Source organism: Diplotaxodon limnothrissa, linkage group LG11, assembly GCF_057381915.1.
Source record: "Diplotaxodon limnothrissa isolate DT_005_m linkage group LG11, D_limnothrissa_male_GT1.1, whole genome shotgun sequence".
Lineage (NCBI taxonomy): Eukaryota > Metazoa > Chordata > Actinopteri > Cichliformes > Cichlidae > Diplotaxodon > Diplotaxodon limnothrissa.
The window spans coordinates 2,562,076-2,586,453 of NC_140606.1; positions in this window are offsets into that span (position 1 = coordinate 2,562,076).

The window sequence follows — 24,378 nt, forward strand, 5'->3', positions numbered from 1 at the left end:
ACACCCTACCAGCCAACCTCAGATCTCCACGCAGGCACACATGAATGCACATATATTTGCACACATCCAGAGATAAACTCCCCTTCAGAAACCAAATTCCAAGAAATCGAGCCGTGGCAATGCTTGCACACACATGTGATTATGCGCAGAGGTCCACCCTACCAGCCAACCTCAGATCTCCACGCAAGCACACATGAATGCACATACATTTGCACACATCCAGAGATAAACTCCCCAACAGAAACCAAATTCCAAGAAATCGAGCCGTGGCAATGCTTGCACACACATGTGATTATGCGCAGAAGTCCACCCTACCAGCCAACCTCAGATCTCCACGCAAGCACAGATGAATGCACATACATTTGCACACATCCAGAGATAAACTCCCCAACAGAAACCAAATTCCAAGAAATCGAGCCGTGGCAATGTTTGCACACACATGTGATTATGCGCAGAGGTCCACCCTACCAGCCGACCTCAGGTCTCAACGCAGGAACACATGAATGCACATATATTTGCACACATCCAGAGATAAACTCACCCCAAAGAAACCAAATTCCAAGAAATCGAGCCGTGGCAATGTTTGCACACACATGTGATTATGCGCAGAGGTACACCCTGCCAGCCAACCTCAGATCTACACGCAGGCACACATGAATGCACATATATTTGCACACATCCAGAGATAAACTCACCCCAAAGAAACCAAATTCCAAAAAATCCAGCCGTGGCAATGCTTGCACACACATGTGATTATGCGCAGAGGTACACCCTGCCAGCCGACCTCAGGTCTCAACGCAGGAACACATGAATGCACATATATTTGCACACATCCAGAGATAAACTCACCCCAAAGAAACCAAATTCCAAGAAATCGAGCCGTGGCAATGTTTGCACACACATGTGATTATGCGCAGAGGTCCACCCTGCCAGCCAACCTCAGATCTACACGCAGGCACACATGAATGCACATACATTTGCACACATCCAGAGATAAACTCACCCCAAAGAATCCAAATTCCAAAAAATCGAGCCGTGGCAATGCTTGCACACACATGTTATTATGCGCAGAGGTCCACCGTACCAGCCAACCTCAGATCTCAACGCAGGCACACATGAATGCACATACATTTGCACACATCCAGAGATAAACTCCCCCTCAGAAACCAAATTCCAAGAAATCCAGCTGTGGCAATGCTTGCACACACATGTGATTATGCGCAGAGGTCCACCCTACCAGCCGACCTCAGATCTCCGCGCAAGCACAGATGAATGCACATACATTTGCACACATCCAGAGATAAACTCCCCCTCAGAAACCAAATTCCAAGAAATCGAGCCGTGGCAATGCTTGCACACACATGTGATTATGCGCAGAGGTCCACCCTACCAGCCAACCTCAGATCTCCACGCAGGAACACATGAATGCACATACATTTGCACACATCCAGAGATAAACTCACCAAGAGAAACCAAATTCCAAGAAATCGAGCCGTGGCAATGCTTGCACACACATGTGATTATGCGCAGAGGTCCACCCTACCAGCCAACCTCAGATCTCCACGCAAGCACAGATGAATGCACATACATTTGCACACATCCAGAGATAAACTCCCCCTCAGAAACCACATTTCAAGAAATCCAGCTGTGGCAATGCTTGCACACACATGTGATTATGCGCAGAGGTACACCCTGCCAGCCAACCTCAGATCTACACGCAGGCACACATGAATGCACATACATTTGCACACATCCAGAGATAAACTCACCCCAAAGAATCCAAATTCCAAAAAATCGAGCCGTGGCAATGTTTGCACACACATGTGATTATGCGCAGAGGTCCACCGTACCAGCCAACCTCAGATCTCAACGCAGGAACACATGAATGCACATACATTTGCACACATCCAGAGATAAACTCCCCCTCAGAAACCAAATTCCAAGAAATCGAGCCGTGGCAATGCTTGCACACACATGTTATTATGCGCAGAGGTACACCCTACCAGCCAACCTCAGATCTCCACGCAGGCACACATGAATGCACATATATTTGCACACATCCAGAGATAAACTCCCCTTCAGAAACCAAATTCCAAGAAATCGAGCCGTGGCAATGCTTGCACACACATGTGATTATGCGCAGAGGTACACCCTACCAGCCAACCTCAGATCTCCACGCAAGCACACATGAATGCACATATATTTGCACACATCCAGAGATAAACTCACCCCAAAGAAACCAAATTCCAAGAAATCGAGCCGTGGCAATGTTTGCACACACATGTGATTATGCGCAGAGGTACACCCTGCCAGCCAACCTCAGATCTACACGCAGGCACACATGAATGCACATACATTTGCACACATCCAGAGATAAACTCACCCCAAAGAAACCAAATTCCAAAAAATCCAGCCGTGGCAATGCTTGCACACACATGTGATTATGCGCAGAGGTACACCCTGCCAGCCGACCTCAGGTCTCAACGCAGGAACACATGAATGCACATATATTTGCACACATCCAGAGATAAACTCACCCCAAAGAAACCAAATTCCAAGAAATCGAGCCGTGGCAATGCTTGCACACACATGTGATTATGCGCAGAGGTACACCGTACCAGCCAACCTCAGATCTCAACGCAGGAACACATGAATGCACATACATTTGCACACATCCAGAGATAAACTCCACAAGAGAAACCAAATTCCAAGAAATCGAGGTGTGGCAATGTTTGCACACACATGTGATTATGCGCAGAGGTCCACCCTGCCAGCCAACCTCAGATCTACACGCAGGCACACATGAATGCACATACATTTGCACACATCCAGAGATAAACTCACCCCAAAGAATCCAAATTCCAAAAAATCGAGCCGTGGCAATGCTTGCACACACATGTTATTATGCGCAGAGGTCCACCCTACCAGCCAACCTCAGATCTCAACGCAGGAACACATGAATGCACATACATTTGCACACATCCAGAGATAAACTCCCCCTCAGAAACCAAATTTCAAGAAATCCAGCTGTGGCAATGCTTGCACACACATGTGATTATGCGCAGAGGTCCACCCTACCAGCCGACCTCAGATCTCCGCGCAAGCACAGATGAATGCACATACATTTGCACACATCCAGAGATAAACTCCCCCTCAGAAACCAAATTTCAAGAAATCGAGCCGTGGCAATGCTTGCACACACATGTGATTATGCGCAGAGGTCCACCCTACCAGCCAACCTCAGATCTCAACGCAGGAACACATGAATGCACATACATTTGCACACATCCAGAGATAAACTCCCCCCAAAGGACCCAAATTCCAAGAAATCGAGCCGTGGCAATGTTTGCACACACATGTGATTATGCGCAGAGGTCCACCCTACCAGCCAACCTCAGATCTACACGCAAGCACACATGAATGCACATACATTTGCACACATCCAGAGATAAACTCACCCCAAAGAATCCAAATTCCAAGAAATCGAGCCGTGGCAATGCTTGCACACACATGTGATTATGCGCAGAGGTACACCCTACCAGCCAACCTCAGATCTCCACGCAGGCACACATGAATGCACATATATTTGCACACATCCAGAGATAAACTCCCCTTCAGAAACCAAATTCCAAGAAATCGAGCCGTGGCAATGCTTGCACACACATGTGATTATGCGCAGAGGTCCACCGTACCAGCCAACCTCAGATCTCAACGCAGGAACACATGAATGCACATACATTTGCACACATCCAGAGATAAACTCCCCAAGAGAAACCAAATTCCAAGAAATCGAGCCGTGGCAATGTTTCCACACACATGTGATTATGTGCAGAGGTCCACCCTACCAGTCGACCTCAGGTCTCAACGCAGGAACACATGAATGCACATACATTTGCACACATCCAGAGATAAACTCACCCCAAAGAAACCAAATTCCAAGAAATCGAGCCATGGCAATGTTTGCACACACATGTGATTATGCACAGAGGTACACCCTGCCAGCCAACCTCAGATCTACACGCAGGCACACATGAATGCACATACATTTGCACACATCCAGAGATAAACTCACCCCAAAGAATCCAAATTCCAAAAAATCGAGCCGTGGCAATGCTTGCACACACATGTTATTATGCGCAGAGGTACACCCTACCAGCCAACCTCAGATCTCCACGCAGGCACACATGAATGCACATATATTTGCACACATCCAGAGATAAACTCCCCTTCAGAAACCAAATTCCAAGAAATCGAGCCGTGGCAATGCTTGCACACACATGTTATTATGCGCAGAGGTACACCCTACCAGCCAACCTCAGATCTCCACGCAAGCACACATGAATGCACATACATTTGCACACATCCAGAGATAAACTCCCCAACAGAAACCAAATTCCAAGAAATCGAGCCGTGGCAATGTTTGCACACACATGTGATTATGCGCAGAGGTCCACCCTACCAGCCAACCTCAGATCTCCACGCAAGCACAGATGAATGCACATACATTTGCACACATCCAGAGATAAACTCCCCAACAGAAACCAAATTCCAAGAAATCGAGCAGTGGCAATGTTTGCACACACATGTGATTATGCGCAGAGGTCCACCCTACCAGCCGACCTCAGGTCTCAACGCAGGAACACATGAATGCACATACATTTGCACACATCCAGAGATAAACTCACCCCAAAGAAACCAAATTCCAAGAAATCGAGCCGTGGCAATGTTTGCACACACATGTGATTATGCGCAGAGGTACACCCTGCCAGCCAACCTCAGATCTACACGCAGGCACACATGAATGCACATACATTTGCACACATCCAGAGATAAACTCACCCCAAAGAAACCAAATTCCAAAAAATCGAGCCGTGGCAATGCTTGCACACACATGTGATTATGCGCAGAGGTACACCCTGCCAGCCGACCTCAGGTCTCAACGCAGGAACACATGAATGCACATACATTTGCACACATCCAGAGATAAACTCCCCCTCAGAAACCAAATTCCAAGATATCCAGAAATGGAAATGTTTGCACACACATGTGATTATGCGCAGAGGTCCACCCTGCCAGCCAACCTCAGATCTACACGCAGGCACACATGAATGCACATACATTTGCACACATCCAGAGATAAACTTCCCCTCAGAAACCAAATTCCAAGAAATCGAGCCGTGGCAATGCTTGCACAAACATGTTATTATGCGCAGAGGTACACCCTACCAGCCAACCTCACATCTCCACGCAGGCACACATGAATGCACATACATTTGCACACATCCAGAGATAAACTCCCCTTCAGAAACCAAATTCCAAGAAATCGAGCCGTGGCAATGTTTGCACACACATGTGATTATGCGCAGAGGTCCACCCTACCAGCCGACCTCAGGTCTCAACGCAGGAACACATGAATGCACATACATTTGCACACATCCAGAGATAAACTCCCCCTCAGAAACCAAATTCCAAGAAATCGAGCTGTGACAATGCTTGCACACACATGTTATTATGCGCAGAGGTACACCCTACGAGCCAACCTCAGATCTCCACGCAGGCACACATGAATGCACATATATTTGCACACATCCAGAGATAAACTCCCCTTCAGAAACCAAATTCCAAGAAATCGAGCCGTGGCAATGCTTGCACACACATGTGATTATGCGCAGAGGTACACCCTGCCAGCCAACCTCAGATCTACACGCAGGCACACATGAATGCACATACATTTGCACACATCCAGAGATAAACTCACCCCAAAGAATCCAAATTCCAAAAAATCGAGCCGTGGCAATGCTTGCACACACATGTGATTATGCGCAGAGGTCCACCGTACCAGCCAACCTCAGATCTCAACGCAGGAACACATGAATGCACATACATTTGCACACATCCAGAGATAAACTCCCCCTCAGAAACCAAATTTCAAGAAATCCAGCCGTGGCAATGCTTGCACACACATGTGATTATGCGCAGAGGTCCACCCTACCAGCCAACCTCAGATCTCAACGCAGGAACACATGAATGCACATACATTTGCACACATCCAGAGATAAACTCCCCCCAAAGGACCCAAATTCCAAGAAATCGAGCCGTGGCAATGTTTGCACACACATGTGATTATGCGCAGAGGTCCACCCTACCAGCCGACCTCAGGTCTCAACGCAGGAACACATGAATGCACATACATTTGCACACATCCAGAGATAAACTCACCCCAAAGAAACCAAATTCCAAGAAATCGAGCCGTGGCAATGTTTCCACACACATGTGATTATGCGCAGAGGTCCACCCTACCAGCCGACCTCAGGTCTCAACGCAGGAACACATGAATGCACATACATTTGCACACATCCAGAGATAAACTCCCCAAGAGAAACCAAATTCCAAGAAATCGAGCCGTGGCAATGTTTGCACACACATGTGATTATGCGCAGAGGTCCACCCTACCAGCCGACCTCAGGTCTCAACGCAGGAACACATGAATGCACATACATTTGCACACATCCAGAGATAAACTCACCCCAAAGAAACCAAATTCCAAGAAATCGAGCCGTGGCAATGTTTGCACACACATGTGATTATGCGCAGAGGTCCACCGTACTAGCCAACCTCAGATCTCAACGCAGGAACACATGAATGCACATACATTTGCACACATCCAGAGATAAACTCACCCCAAAGAATCCAAATTCCAAAAAATCGAGCCGTGGCAATGCTTGCACACACATGTGATTATGCGCATAGGTCCACCCTACCAGCCAACCTCAGATCTCAACGCAGGAACACATGAATGCACATACATTTGCACACATTCAGAGATAAACTCCCCCTCAGAAACCAAATTCCAAGATATCCAGAAATGGAAATGTTTGCACACACATGTGATTATGCGCAGAAGTCCACCCTACCAGCCAACCTCAGATCTCCACGCAAGCACAGATGAATGCACATACATTTGCACACATTCAGAGATAAACTCCCCCTCAGAAACCAAATTTCAAGATATCCAGAAATGGAAATGCTTGCACACACATGTGATTATGCGCAGAGGTCCACCCTACCAGCCAACCTCAGATCTCCACGCAGGAACACATGAATGCACATACATTTGCACACATCCAGAGATAAACTCACCCCAAAGAAACCACATTCCAAGAAATCGAGCCGTGGCAATGTTTGCACACACATGTGATTATGCGCAGAGGTCCACCCTACCAGTCAACCTCAGATCTACACGCAGGCACACATGAATGCACATACATTTGCACACATCCAGAGATAAACTCCCCTTCAGAAACCAAATTCCAAGAAATCGAGCCGTGGCAATGCTTGCACACACATGTGATTATGCGCAGAGGTCCACCCTACCAGCCAACCTCAGATCTCCACGCAAGCACAGATGAATGCACATACATTTGCACACATCCAGAGATAAACTCCCCCTCAGGAACCAAATTCCAAGAAATCGAGCCGTGGCAATGCTTGCACACACATGTGATTATGCGCAGAGGTACACCCTACCAGCCAACCTCAGATCTCAGCGCAGGAACACATGAATGCACATACATTTGCACACATCCAGAAATAAACTCCCCTTCAGAAACCAAATTCCAAGAAATCGAGCCGTGGCAATGCTTGCACACACATGTGATTATGCGCAGAGGTACACCCTACCAGCCAACCTCAGATCTCAGCGCAGGAACACATGAATGCACATACATTTGCACACATCCAGAGATAAACTCACCCCAAAGAATCCAAATTCCAAGAAATCGAGCCGTGGCAATGCTTGCACATACATGTGATTATGCGCAGACGTCCACCCTACCAGCCAACCGCAGATCTACACGCAAGCACACATGAATGCACATATATTTGCACACATCCAGAGATAAACTCCCCTTCAGAAACCAAATTCCAAGAAATCGAGCTGTGGCAATGCTTGCACACACATGTGATTATGCGCAGAGGTCCACCCTACCAGCCCACCTCAGATCTCCACGCAAGCACACATGAATGCACATACATTTGCACACATCCAGAGATAAACTCCCCAACAGAAACCAAATTCCAAGAAATCGTTCCGTGGCAATGCTTGCACACACATGTGATTATGCGCAGAGGTCCACCCTACCAGCCAACCTCAGATCTACACGCAGGCACACATGAATGCACATACATTTGCACACATCCAGAGATAAACTCCCCCTCAGAAACCAAATTCCAAGATATCCAGAAATGGAAATGTTTGCACACACATGTAATTATGTGCAGAGGTCCACCCTACCAGCCAACCTCAGATCTCAACGCAGGAACACATGAATGCACATACATTTGCACACATCCAGAGATAAACTCACCCCAAACTAAACCAAATTCCAAGAAATCGAGCCGTGGCAATGTTTGCACACACATGTGATTATGCGCAGAGGTACACCCTACCAGCCAACCTCAGATCTACACGCAGGCACACATGAATGCACATACATTTGCACACATCCAGAGATAAACTCCCCAACAGAAACCAAATTCCAAGAAATCGTTCCGTGGCAATGCTTGCACACACATGTGATTATGCGCAGAGGTCCACCCTACCAGCCAACCTCAGATCTCCACGCAAGCACACATGAATGCACATACATTTGCACACATCCAGAGATAAACTCACCCCAAAGAATCCAAATTCCAAGAAATCGAGCCGTGGCAATGCTTGCACATACATGTGATTATGCGCAGAGGTCCACCCTACCAGCCAACCTCAGATCTCCACGCAAGCACACATGAATGCACATACATTTGCACACATCCAGAGATAAACTCCCCAACAGAAACCAAATTCCAAGAAATCGAGCCGTGGCAATGCTTGCACACACATGTGATTATGCGCAGAGGTACACCCTACCAGCCAACCTCAGATCTCAACGCAGGAACACATGAATGCACATACATTTGCACACATCCAGAGATAAACTCCCCAACAGAAACCAAATTCCAAGAAATCGAGCCGTGGCAATGCTTGCACACACATGTGATTATGCGCAGAGGTCCACCCTACCAGCCAACCTCAGATCTCCACGCAAGCACACATGAATGCACATACATTTGCACACATCCAGAGATAAACTCCCCAACAGAAACCAAATTCCAAGAAATCGAGCCGTGGCAATGCTTGCACACACATGTGATTATGCGCAGAGGTCCACCCTACCAGCCAACCTCAGATCTCCACGCAAGCACAGATGAATGCACATACATTTGCACACATCCAGAGATAAACTCCCCAACAGAAACCAAATTTCAAGAAATCGAGCCGTGGCAATGCTTGCACACACATGTGATTATGCGCAGAGGTACACCCTACCAGCCGACCTCAGATCTCAGCGCAGGAACACATGAATGCACATACATTTGCACACATCCAGAGATAAACTCACCCCAAAGAAACCAAATTCCAAGAAATCGAGCCGTGGCAATGCTTGCACACACATGTGATTATGCGCAGAGGTACACCCTACCAGCCAACCTCAGATCTACACGCAGGAACACATGAATGCACATATATTTGCACACATCCAGAGATAAACTCCCCTTCAGAAACCAAATTCCAAGAAATCGAGCCGTGGCAATGCTTGCACACACATGTGATTATGCGCAGAGGTCCACCCTACCAGCCAACCTCAGATCTCCACGCAAGCACAGATGAATGCACATACATTTGCACACATCCAGAGATAAACTCCCCCTCAGAAACCAAATTCCAAGAAATCGAGCCGTGGCAATGCTTGCACACACATGTGATTATGCGCAGAGGTACACCCTACCAGCCGACCTCAGATCTCAGCGCAGGAACACATGAATGCACATACATTTGCACACATCCAGAGATAAACTCACCCCAAAGAAACCAAATTCCAAGAAATCGAGCCGTGGCAATGCTTGCACACACATGTGATTATGCGCAGAGGTACACCCTACCAGCCAACCTCAGATCTACACGCAGGAACACATGAATGCACATACATTTGCACACATCCAGAGATAAACTCCCCTTCAGAAACCAAATTTCAAGAAATCCAGCCGTGGCAATGCTTGCACACACATGTGATTATGCGCAGAGGTCCACCCTACCAGCCAACCTCAGATCTCAGCACAGGAACACATGAATGCACATACATTTGCACACATCCAGAGATAAACTCGCCAAGAGAAACCAAATTCCAAGATATCCAGAAATGTAAATGTTTGCACACACGTGTGATTATGCGCAGAGGTCCACCCTACCAGCCAACCGCAGATCTACACGCAAGCACACATGAATGCACATACATTTGCACACATCCAGAGATAAACTCCCCCTCAGAAACCAAATTCCAAGAAATCGAGCCGTGGCAATGCTTGCACACACATGTGATTATGCGCAGAGGTCCACCCTACCAGCCAACCTCAGATCTCAACGCAGGAACACATGAATGCACATACATTTGCACACATCCAGAGATAAACTCACCCCAAAGAATCCAAATTCCAAGAAATCGAGCCGTGGCAATGCTTGCACACACATGTAATTATGTGCAGAGGTCCACCCTACCAGCCAACCTCAGATCTCCACGCAAGCACACATGAATGCACATACATTTGCACACATCCAGAGATAAACTCCACAACAGAAACCAAATTCCAAGAAATCGAGCCGTGGCAATGCTTCCACACACATGTGATTATGCGCAGAGGTACACCCTACCAGCCAACCTCAGATCTACACGCAGGAACACATGAATGCACATATATTTGCACACATCCAGAGATAAACTCGCCAAGAGAAACCAAATTCCAAGATATCCAGAAATGTAAATGTTTGCACACACGTGTGATTATGCGCAGAGGTCCACCCTACCAGCCAACCGCAGATCTACACGCAAGCACAAATGAATGCACATATATTTGCACACATCCAGAGATAAACTCCCCTTCAGAAACCAAATTCCAAGAAATCGAGCCGTGGCAATGCTTGCACACACATGTGATTATGCGCAGAGGTCCACCCTACCATCCAACCTCAGATCTCAGCGCAGGAACACATGAATGCACATACATTTGCACACATCCAGAAATAAACTCCCCAACAGAAACCAAATTCCAAGAAATCGTTCCGTGGCAATGCTTGCACACACATGTGATTATGCGCGGAGGTCCACCCTACGAGCCAACCTCAGATCTCAGCGCAGGAACACATGAATGCACATACATTTGCACACATCCAGAGATAAACTCCCCCTCAGAAACCAAATTCCAAGATATCCAGAAATGGAAATGTTTGCACACACATGTAATTATGTGCAGAGGTCCACCCTACCAGCCAACCTCAGATCTCAACGCAGGAACACATGAATGCACATACATTTGCACACATCCAGAGATAAACTCACCCCAAAGAATCCAAATTCCAAGAAATCGAGCCGTGGCAATGCTTGCACACACATGTAATTATGTGCAGAGGTCCACCCTACCAGCCAACCTCAGATCGCCACGCAAGCACACATGAATGCACATACATTTGCACACATCCAGAGATAAACTCCACAACAGAAACCAAATTCCAAGAAATCGAGCCGTGGCAATGCTTGCACACACATGTGATTATGCGCAGAGGTACACCCTACCAGCCAACCTCAGATCTACACGCAGGAACACATGAATGCACATATATTTGCACACATCCAGAGATAAACTCCCCTTCAGAAACCAAATTCCAAGAAATCGAGCCGTGGCAATGCTTGCACACACATGTGATTATGCGCAGAGGTCCACCCTACCAGCCAACCTCAGATCTACACGCAGGAACACATGAATGCACATATATTTGCACACATCCAGAGATAAACTCCCCCTCAGAAACCAAATTCCAAGATATCCAGAAATGGAAATGTTTGCACACACATGTAATTATGCGCAGAGGTCCACCCTACCAGCCAACCTCAGATCTCAACGCAGGAACACATGAATGCACATACATTTGCACACATCCAGAGATAAACTCCCCCTCAGAAACCAAATTTCAAGAAATCGAGCTGTGGCAATGCTTGCACACACATGTGATTATGCGCAGAGGTCCACCCTACCAGCCAACCTCAGATCTCCACGCAAGCACACATGAATGCACATACATTTGCACACATCCAGAGATAAACTCCCCCTCAGAAACCAAATTTCAAGAAATCGAGCCGTGGCAATGCTTGCACACACATGTGATTATGCGCAGAGGTCCACCCTACCAGCCAACCTCAGATCTCAGCGCAGGAACACATGAATGCACATACATTTGCACACATCCAGAGATAAACTCACCCCAAAGAAACCAAATTCCAAGAAATCGAGCCGTGGCAATGTTTGCACACACATGTGATTATGCGCAGAGGTACACCCTACCAGCCAACCTCAGATCTACACGCAGGAACACATGAATGCACATATATTTGCACACATCCAGAGATAAACTCCCCTTCAGAAACCAAATTGCAAGAAATCCAGCTGTGGCAATGCTTGCACACACATGTGATTATGCGCAGAGGTCCACCCTACCAGCCAACCTCAGATCTCCACGCAAGCACAGATGAATGCACATACATTTGCACACATCCAGAAATAAACTCCCCAACAGAAACCAAATTCCAAGAAATCGTTCCGTGGCAATGCTTGCACACACATGTGATTATGCGCAGAGGTCCACCCTACCAGCCAACCTCAGATCTACACGCAGGAACACATGAATGCACATACATTTGCACACATCCAGAGATAAACTCCCCCTCAGAAACCAAATTCCAAGATATCCAGAAATGGAAATGTTTGCACACACATGTAATTATGTGCAGAGGTCCACCCTACCAGCCAACCTCAGATCTCAACGCGGGAACACATGAATGCACATACATTTGCACACATTCAGAGATAAACTCACCCCAAACTAAACCAAATTCTAAGAAATCGAGCCGTGGCAATGCTTGCACACACATGTGATTATGCGCAGAGGTACACCCTACCAGCCAACCTCAGATCTACACGCAAGCACACATGAATGCACATACATTTGCACACATCCAGAGATAAACTCCCCCTCAGAAACCAAATTCCAAGAAATCGAGCTGTGGCAATGCTTGCACACACATGTGATTATGCGCAGAGGTCCACCCTGCCAGCCAACCTCAGATCTCCACGCAAGCACACATGAATGCACATACATTTGCACACATCCAGAGATAAACTCACCCCAAAGAATCCAAATTCCAAGAAATCGAGCCGTGGCAATGCTTGCACATACATGTGATTATGCGCAGAGGTCCACCCTACCAGCCAACCTCAGATCTCCACGCAAGCACACATGAATGCACATACATTTGCACACATCCAGAGATAAACTCCCCAACAGAAACCAAATTCCAAGAAATCGAGCCGTGGCAATGCTTGCACACACATGTGATTATGCGCAGAGGTACACCCTACCAGCCAACCTCAGATCTCAGCGCAGGAACACATGAATGCACATACATTTGCACACATCCATACATAAACTCACCCCAAACTAAACTAAATTCCAAGAAATCGAGCCGTGGCAATGTTTGCACACACATGTGATTATGCGCAGAGGTCCACCCTACCAGCCAACCTCAGATCTCAACGCAGGAACACATGAATGCACATACATTTGCACACATTCAGAGATAAACTCCCCCTCAGAAACCAAATTCCAAGATATCCAGAAATGGAAATGTTTGCACACACATGTAATTATGCGCGGAGGTCCACCCTACCAGCCAACCTCAGATCTCAACGCAGGAACACATGAATGCACATACATTTGCACACATTCAGAGATAAACTCCCCCTCAGAAACCAAATTCCAAGATATCCAGAAATGGAAATGTTTGCACACACATGTAATTATGCGCAGAGGTCCACCCTACCAGCCCACCTCAGATCTCAACGCAGGAACACATGAATGCACATACATTTGCACACATCCAGAGATAAACTCCCCCTCAGAAACCAAATTCCAAGAAATCGAGCTGTGGCAATGCTTGCACACACATGTGATTATGCGCAGAGGTCCACCCTACCAGCCCACCTCAGATCTCCACGCAAGCACACATGAATGCACATACATTTGCACACATCCAGAAATAAACTCCCCCAGAGAAACCAAATTCCAAGAAATCGAGCCGTGGCAATGCTTGCACACACATGTGATTATGCGCAGAGGTCCACCCTACCAGCCAACCTCAGATCTACACGCAGGCACACATGAATGCACATACATTTGCACACATCCAGAGATAAACTCCCCCTCAGAAACCAAATTCCAAGATATCCAGAAATGGAAATGTTTGCACACACATGTAATTATGTGCAGAGGTCCACCCTACCAGCCAACCTCAGATCTCAACGCAGGAACACATGAATGCACATACATTTGCACACATCCAGAAATAAACTCCCCAACAGAAACCAAATTCCAAGAAATCGTTCCGTGGCAATGCTTGCACACACATGTGATTATGCGCAGAGGTCCACCCTACCAGCCAACCTCAGATCTACACGCAGGCACACATGAATGCACATACATTTGCACACATCCAGAGATAAACTCCCCCTCAGAAACCAAATTCCAAGATATCCAGAAATGGAAATGTTTGCACACACATGTAATTATGTGCAGAGGTCCACCCTACCAGCCAACCTCAGATCTACACGCAAGCACACATGAATGCACATACATTTGCACACATCCATAGATAAACTCACCCCAAACTAAACCAAATTCTAAGAAATCGAGCCGTGGCAATGCTTGCACACACATGTGATTATGCGCAGAGGTACACCCTACCAGCCAACCTCAGATCTACACGCAAGCACACATGAATGCACATACATTTGCACACATCCAGAGATAAACTCCCCCTCAGAAACCAAATTACAAGAAATCGAGCTGTGGCAATGCTTGCACACACATGTGATTATGCGCAGAGGTCCACCCTACCAGCCAACCTCAGATCTCCACGCAAGCACACATGAATGCACATACATTTGCACACATCCAGAGATAAACTCCCCAACAGAAACCAAATTCCAAGAAATCGAGCCGTGGCAATGCTTGCACACACATGTGATTATGCGCAGAGGTACACCCTACCAGCCAACCTCAGATCTACACGCAGGCACACATGAATGCACATACATTTGCACACATCCAGAGATAAACTCCCCTTCAGAAACCAAATTTCAAGAAATCGAGCCGTGGCAATGCTTGCACACACATGTGATTATGCGCAGAGGTCCACCCTACCAGCCAACCGCAGATCTACACGCAAGCACACATGAATGCACATATATTTGCACACATCCAGAGATAAACTCCCCTTCAGAAACCAAATTCCAAGAAATCCAGCCGTGGCAATGTTTGCACACACATGTGATTATGCGCAGAGGTCCACCCTACCAGCCCACCTCAGATCTCCACGCAAGCACACATGAATGCACATACATTTGCACACATCCAGAGATAAACTCCCCTTCAGAAACCAAATTCCAAGAAATCCAGCCGTGGCAATGTTTGCACACACATGTGATTATGCGCAGAGGTCCACCCTACCAGCCCACCTCAGATCTCCACGCAAGCACACATGAATGCACATACATTTGCACACATCCAGAGATAAACTCCCCAACAGAAACCAAATTCCAAGAAATCCAGCCGTGGCAATGCTTGCACACACATGTGATTATGCGCAGAGGTCCACCCTACCATCCAACCTCAGATCTCAGCGCAGGAACACATGAATGCACATACATTTGCACACATCCAGAAATAAACTCCCCAACAGAGACCAAATTCCAAGAAATCGTTCCGTGGCAATGCTTGCACACACATGTGATTATGCGCGGAGGTCCACCCTACGAGCCAACCTCAGATCTCAACGCAGGAACACATGAATGCACATACATTTGCACACATCCAGAGATAAACTCCCCCTCAGAAACCAAATTCCAAGATATCCAGAAATGGAAATGTTTGCACACACATGTAATTATGTGCAGAGGTCCACCCTACCAGCCAACCTCAGATCTCAACGCAGGAACACATGAATGCACATACATTTGCACACATCCATACATAAACTCACACCAAAGAAACCAAATTCCAAGAAATCCAGCCGTGGCAATGTTTGCACACACATGTGATTATGCGCAGAGGTACACCCTACCAGCCAACCTCAGATCTACACGCAGGAACACATGAATGCACATACATTTGCACACATCCAGAGATAAACTCCCCCTCAGAAACCAAATTCCAAGAAATCCAGCCGTGGCAATGCTTGCACACACATGTGATTATGCGCAGAGGTCCACCCTACCAGCCAACCTCAGATCTCCACGCAAGCACACATGAATGCACATACATTTGCACACATCCAGAGATAAACTCACCCCAAAGAATCCAAATTCCAAGAAATCGAGCCGTGGCAATGCTTGCACATACATGTGATTATGCGCAGAGGTCCACCCTACCAGCCAACCTCAGTTCTCCACGCAAGCACACATGAATGCACATACATTTGCACACATCCAGAGATAAACTCCCCCTCAGAAACCAAATTCCAAGATATCCAGAAATGGAAATGTTTGCACACACATGTAATTATGCGCAGAGGTCCACCCTACCAGCCAACCTCAGATCTCAACGCAGGAACACATGAATGCACATACATTTGCACACATCCAGAGATAAACTCCCCCTCAGAAACCAAATTCCAAGAAATCGAGCTGTGGCAATGCTTGCACACACATGTGATTATGCGCAGAGGTCCACCCTACCAGCCAACCTCAGATCTCAACGCAGGAACACATGAATGCACATACATTTGCACACATCCAGAGATAGACTCCCCTTCAGAAACCAAATTTCAAGAAATCGAGCCGTGGCAATGCTTGCACACACATGTGATTATGCGCAGAGGTCCACCCTACCAGTCAACCTCAGATCTCCACGCAAGCACAGATGAATGCACATACATTTGCACACATCCAGAAATAAACTCCCCAACAGAAACCAAATTCCAAGAAATCCAGCCGTGGCAATGCTTGCACACACATGTGATTATGCGCAGAGGTCCACCCTACCAGTCAACCTCAGATCTCAACGCAGGAACACATGAATGCACATACATTTGCACACATCCAGAGATAAACTCACCCCAAAGAAACCACATTCCAAGAAATCGAGCCGTGGCAATGTTTGCACACACATGTGATTATGCGCAGAGGTCCACCCTACCAGTCAACCTCAGATCTACACGCAAGTACACATGAATGCACATACATTTGCACACATCCAGAGATAAACTCCCCTTCAGAAACCAAATTCCAAGAAATGGAGCCGTGGCAATGCTTGCACACATGTGATTATGCGCAGAGGTCCACCCTACCAGCCAACCTCAGATCTACACGCAAGCACAGATGAATGCACATACATTTGCACACATCCAGAGATAAACTCCCCCTCAGAAACCAAATTTCAAGAAATCGAGCCGTGGCAATGCTTGCACACACATGTGATTATGCGCAGAGGTACACCCTACCAGCCAACCTCAGATCTCAGCGCAGGAACACATGAATGCACATACATTTGCACACATCCAGAAATAAACTCCCCTTCAGAAACCAAATTCCAAGAAATCGAGCCGTGGCAATGTTTGCACACACATGTGATTATGCGCAGAGGTACACCCTACCAGCCAACCTCAGATCTACATGCAAGCACACATGAATGCACATACATTTGCACACATCCAGAGATAAACTCACCCCAAAGAATCCAAATTCCAAGAAATCGAGCCGTGGCAATGCTTGCACACACATGTGATTATGCGCAGAGGTACACCCTACCAGCCAACCTCAGATCTACACGCAGGAACACATGAATGCACATATATTTGCACACATCCAGAGATAAACTCCCCCAGAGAAACCAAATTCCAAGATAGCCAGAAATGGAAATGTTTGCACACACATGTGATTATGCGCAGAGGTCCACCCTACCAGCCAACCTCAGATCTCAACGCAGGAACACATGAATGCACATACATTTGCACACATCCAGAGATAAACTCCCCCTCAGAAACCAAATTCCAAGAAATCGAGCCGTGGCAATGCTTGCACACACATGTGATTATGCGCAGAGGTCCACCCTACCAGCCAACCTCAGATCTACACGCAGGCACACATGAATGCACATACATTTGCACACATCCAGAAATAAACTCCCCCTCAGAAACCAAATTCCAAGATATCCAGCCGTGGCAATGCTTGCACACACATGTGATTATGCGCAGAGGTCCACCCTATGAGCCAATCTCAGATCTCCACGCAAGCACAGATGAATGCACATACATTTGCACACATCCAGAGATAAACTCCCCAACAGAAACCAAATTCCAAGAAATCGAGCCGTGGCAATGCTTGCACACACATGTGATTATGCGCAGAGGTCCACCCTACCAGCCAACCTCAGATCTCAACGGAGGAACACATGAATGCACATACATTTGGACACATCCAGAAATAAACTCCCCCAGAGAAACCAAATTCCAAGATATCCAGAAATGGAAATGTTTTCACACACATGTGATTATGCGCAGAGGTCCACCCTACCAGCCAACCTCAGAGCTCAACGCAGGCACACATGAATGCACATACATTTGCACACATCCAGAGATAAACTCCCCTTCAGAAACCAAATTCCAAGAAATCCAGCCGTGGCAATGCTTGCACACACATGTGATTATGTGCAGAGGTCCACCCTACCAGCCAACCTCAGATCTCAACGCAGGAACACATGAATGCACATACATTTGCACACATCCATAGATAAACTCACCCCAAACTAAACCAAATTCCAAGAAATCGAGCCGTGGCAATGTTTGCACACACATGTGATTATGCGCAGAGGTACACCCTACCAGCCAACCTCAGATCTACACGCAGGCACACATGAATGCACATACATTTGCACACATCCAGAGATAAACTCCCCCTCAGAAACCAAATTCCAAGAAATCGAGCTGTGGCAATGCTTGCACACACATGTGATTATGCGCAGAGGTCCACCCTACCAGCCAACCTCAGATCTCCACGCAAGCACACATGAATGCACATACATTTGCACACATCCAGAGATAAACTCACCCCAAAGAATCCAAATTCCAAGAAATCGAGCCGTGGCAATGCTTGCACATACATGTGATTATGCGCAGAGGTCCACCCTACCAGCCAACCTCAGATCTCCACGCAAGCACACATGAATGCACATACATTTGCACACATCCAGAGATAAACTCCCCAACAGAAACCAAATTCCAAGAAATCGAGCCGTGGCAATGCTTGCACACACATGTGATTATACGCAGAGGTACACCCTACCAGCCAACCTCAGATCTACACGCAGGAACACATGAATGCACATATATTTGCACACATCCAGAGATAAACTCCCCCTCAGAAACCAAATTCCAAGATATCCAGAAATGGAAATGTTTGCACACACATGTAATTATGCGCAGAGGTCCACCCTACCAGCCAACCTCAGATCTCAGCGCAGGAACACATGAATGCACATACATTTGCACACATCCAGAGATAAACTCCCCCTCAGAAACCAAATTTCAAGAAATCGAGCCGTGGCAATGCTTGCACACACATGTGATTATGCGCAGAGGTCCACCCTACCAGCCAACCTCAGATCTCCACGCAAGCACACATGAATGCACATACATTTGCACACATCCAGAAATAAACTCCCCCAGAGAAACCAAATTCCAAGATATCCAGCCGTGGCAATGCTTGCACACACATGTGATTATGCGCAGAGGTCCACCCTATGAGCCAATCTCAGATCTCCACGCAAGCACAGATGAATGCACATACATTTGCACACATCCAGAGATAAACTCCCCCTCAGAAACCAAATTTCAAGAAATCGAGCCGTGGCAATGCTTGCACACACATGTGATTATGCGCAGAGGTACACCCTACCAGCCAACCTCAGATCTCAGCGCAGGAACACATGAATGCACATACATTTGCACACATCCAGAAATAAACTCCCCTTCAGAAACCAAATTCCAAGAAATCGAGCCGTGGCAATGTTTGCACACACATGTGATTATGCGCAGAGGTACACCCTACCAGCCAACCTCAGATCTACACGCAAGCACACATGAATGCACATACATTTGCACACATCCAGAGATAAACTCACCCCAAAGAATCCAAATTCCAAGAAATCGAGCCGTGGCAATGCTTGCACACACATGTGATTATGCGCAGAGGTACACCCTACCAGCCAACCTCAGATCTACACGCAGGAACACATGAATGCACATATATTTGCACACATCCAGAGATAAACTCCCCCAGAGAAACCAAATTCCAAGATAGCCAGAAATGGAAATGTTTGCACACACATGTGATTATGCGCAGAGGTCCACCCTACCAGCCAACCTCAGATCTCAACGCAGGAACACATGAATGCACATACATTTGCACACATCCAGAGATAAACTCCCCCTCAGAAACCAAATTCCAAGAAATCGAGCCGTGGCAATGCTTGCACACACATGTGATTATGCGCAGAGGTCCACCCTACCAGCCAACCTCAGATCTACACGCAGGCACACATGAATGCACATACATTTGCACACATCCAGAAATAAACTCCCCCTCAGAAACCAAATTCCAAGATATCCAGCCGTGGCAATGCTTGCACACACATGTGATTATGCGCAGAGGTCCACCCTATGAGCCAATCTCAGATCTCCACGCAAGCACAGATGAATGCACATACATTTGCACACATCCAGAGATAAACTCCCCAACAGAAACCAAATTCCAAGAAATCGAGCCGTGGCAATGCTTGCACACACATGTGATTATGCGCAGAGGTCCACCCTACCAGCCAACCTCAGATCTCAACGGAGGAACACATGAATGCACATACATTTGGACACATCCAGAAATAAACTCCCCCAGAGAAACCAAATTCCAAGATATCCAGAAATGGAAATGTTTTCACACACATGTGATTATGCGCAGAGGTCCACCCTACCAGCCAACCTCAGAGCTCAACGCAAGAACACATGAATGCACATACATTTGCACACATTCAGAGATAAACTCCCCCTCAGAAACCAAATTCCAAGAAATCGAGCCGTGGCAATGCTTGCACACACATGTGATTATGCGCAGAGGTCCACCCTACCAGCCAACCTCAGATCTCCACGCAATCACAGATGAATGCACATACATTTGCACACATCCAGAGATAAACTCCCCCTCAGAAACCAAATTTCAAGAAATCGAGCCGTGGCAATGCTTGCACACACATGTGATTATGCGCAGAGGTCCACCCTACCAGCCAACCTCAGATCTCAGCGCAGGAACACATGAATGCACATACATTTGCACACATCCAGAAATAAACTCCCCAAGAGAAACCAAATTCCAAGATATCCAGAAATGGAAATGTTTGCACACACATGTGATTATGCGCAGAGGTCCACCCTACCAGCCAACCTCAGATCTCAACGCAGGAACACATGAATGCACATACATTTGCACACATCCAGAGATAAACTCGCCAAGAGAAACCAAATTCCAAGATATCCAGAAATGTAAATGTTTGCACACACGTGTGATTATGCGCAGAGGTCCACCCTACCAGCCAACCGCAGATCTACACGCAAGCACACATGAATGCACATATATTTGCACACATCCAGAGATAAACTCCCCTTCAGAAACCAAATTCCAAGAAATCGAGCTGTGGCAATGCTTGCACACACATGTGATTATGCGCAGAGGTCCACCCTACCAGCCAACCTCAGATCTACACGCAGGAACACATGAATGCACATACATTTGCACACATCCAGAGATAAACTCCCCCTCAGAAACCAAATTCCAAGATATCCAGAAATGGAAATGTTTGCACACACATGTGATTATGCGCAGAGGTCCACCCTACCAGCCAACCTCAGATCTCCACGCAAGCACACATGAATGCACATACATTTGCACACATCCAGAGATAAACTCCCCTTCAGAAACCAAATTCCAAGAAATCCAGCCGTGGCAATGCTTGCACACACATGTGATTATGTGCAGAGGTCCACCCTACCAGCCAACCTCAGATCTCAACGCAGGAACACATGAATGCACATACATTTGCACACATCCATAGATAAACTCACCCCAAACTAAACCAAATTCCAAGAAATCGAGCCGTGGCAATGTTTGCACACACATGTGATTATGCGCAGAGGTCCACCCTACCAGCCAACCTCAGATCTCCACGCAAGCACACATGAATGCACATACATTTGCACACATCCAGAGATAAACTCACCCCAAAGAATCCAAATTCCAAGAAATCGAGCCGTGGCAATGCTTGCACATACATGTGATTATGCGCAGAGGTCCACCCTACCAGCCAACCTCAGATCTCCACGCAAGCACACATGAATGCACATACATTTGCACACATCCAGAGATAAACTCACCCCAAAGAATCCAAATTCCAAGAAATCGAGCCGTGGCAATGCTTGCACATACATGTGATTATGCGCAGAGGTCCACCCTACCAGCCAACCTCAGATCTCAACGCAGGAACACATGAATGCACATACATTTGCACACATCCAGAGATAAACTCGCCAAGAGAAACCAAATTCCAAGATATCCAGAAATGTAAATGTTTGCACACACGTGTGATTATGCGCAGAGGTCCACCCTACCAGCCAACCGCAGATCTACACGCAAGCACACATGAATGCACATATATTTGCACACATCCAGAGATAAACTCCCCTTCAGAAACCAAATTCCAAGAAATCGAGCTGTGGCAATGCTTGCACACACATGTGATTATGCGCAGAGGTCCACCCTACCAGCCAACCTCAGATCTACACGCAGGAACACATGAATGCACATACATTTGCACACATCCAGAGATAAACTCCCCCTCAGAAACCAAATTCCAAGATATCCAGAAATGGAAATGTTTGCACACACATGTGATTATGCGCAGAGGTCCACCCTACCAGCCAACCTCAGATCTCCACGCAAGCACACATGAATGCACATACATTTGCACACATCCAGAGATAAACTCCCCTTCAGAAACCAAATTCCAAGAAATCCAGCCGTGGCAATGCTTGCACACACATGTGATTATGTGCAGAGGTCCACCCTACCAGCCAACCTCAGATCTCAACGCAGGAACACATGAATGCACATACATTTGCACACATCCATAGATAAACTCACCCCAAACTAAACCAAATTCCAAGAAATCGAGCCGTGGCAATGTTTGCACACACATGTGATTATGCGCAGAGGTCCACCCTACCAGCCAACCTCAGATCTCCACGCAAGCACACATGAATGCACATACATTTGCACACATCCAGAGATAAACTCACCCCAAAGAATCCAAATTCCAAGAAATCGAGCCGTGGCAATGCTTGCACATACATGTGATTATGCGCAGAGGTCCACCCTACCAGCCAACCTCAGATCTCCACGCAAGCACACATGAATGCACATACATTTGCACACATCCAGAGATAAACTCACCCCAAAGAATCCAAATTCCAAGAAATCGAGCCGTGGCAATGCTTGCACATACATGTGATTATGCGCAGAGGTCCACCCTACCAGCCAACCTCAGATCTCCACGCAAGCACACATGAATGCACATACATTTGCACACATCCAGAGATAAACTCCCCAACAGAAACCAAATTCCAAGAAATCGAGCCGTGGCAATGCTTGCACACACATGTGATTATACGCAGAGGTACACCCTACCAGCCAACCTCAGATCTACACGCAGGAACACATGAATGCACATATATTTGCACACATCCAGAGATAAACTCCCCCTCAGAAACCAAATTCCAAGATATCCAGAAATGGAAATGTTTGCACACACATGTAATTATGCGCAGAGGTCCACCCTACCAGCCAACCTCAGATCTCAGCGCAGGAACACATGAATGCACATACATTTGCACACATCCAGAGATAAACTCCCCCTCAGAAACCAAATTTCAAGAAATCGAGCCGTGGCAATGCTTGCACACACATGTGATTATGCGCAGAGGTCCACCCTACCAGCCAACCTCAGATCTCCACGCAAGCACACATGAATGCACATACATTTGCACACATCCAGAGATAAACTCCCCTTCAGAAACCAAATTCCAAGAAATCGAGCCGTGGCAATGCTTGCACACACATGTGATTATGCGCAGAGGT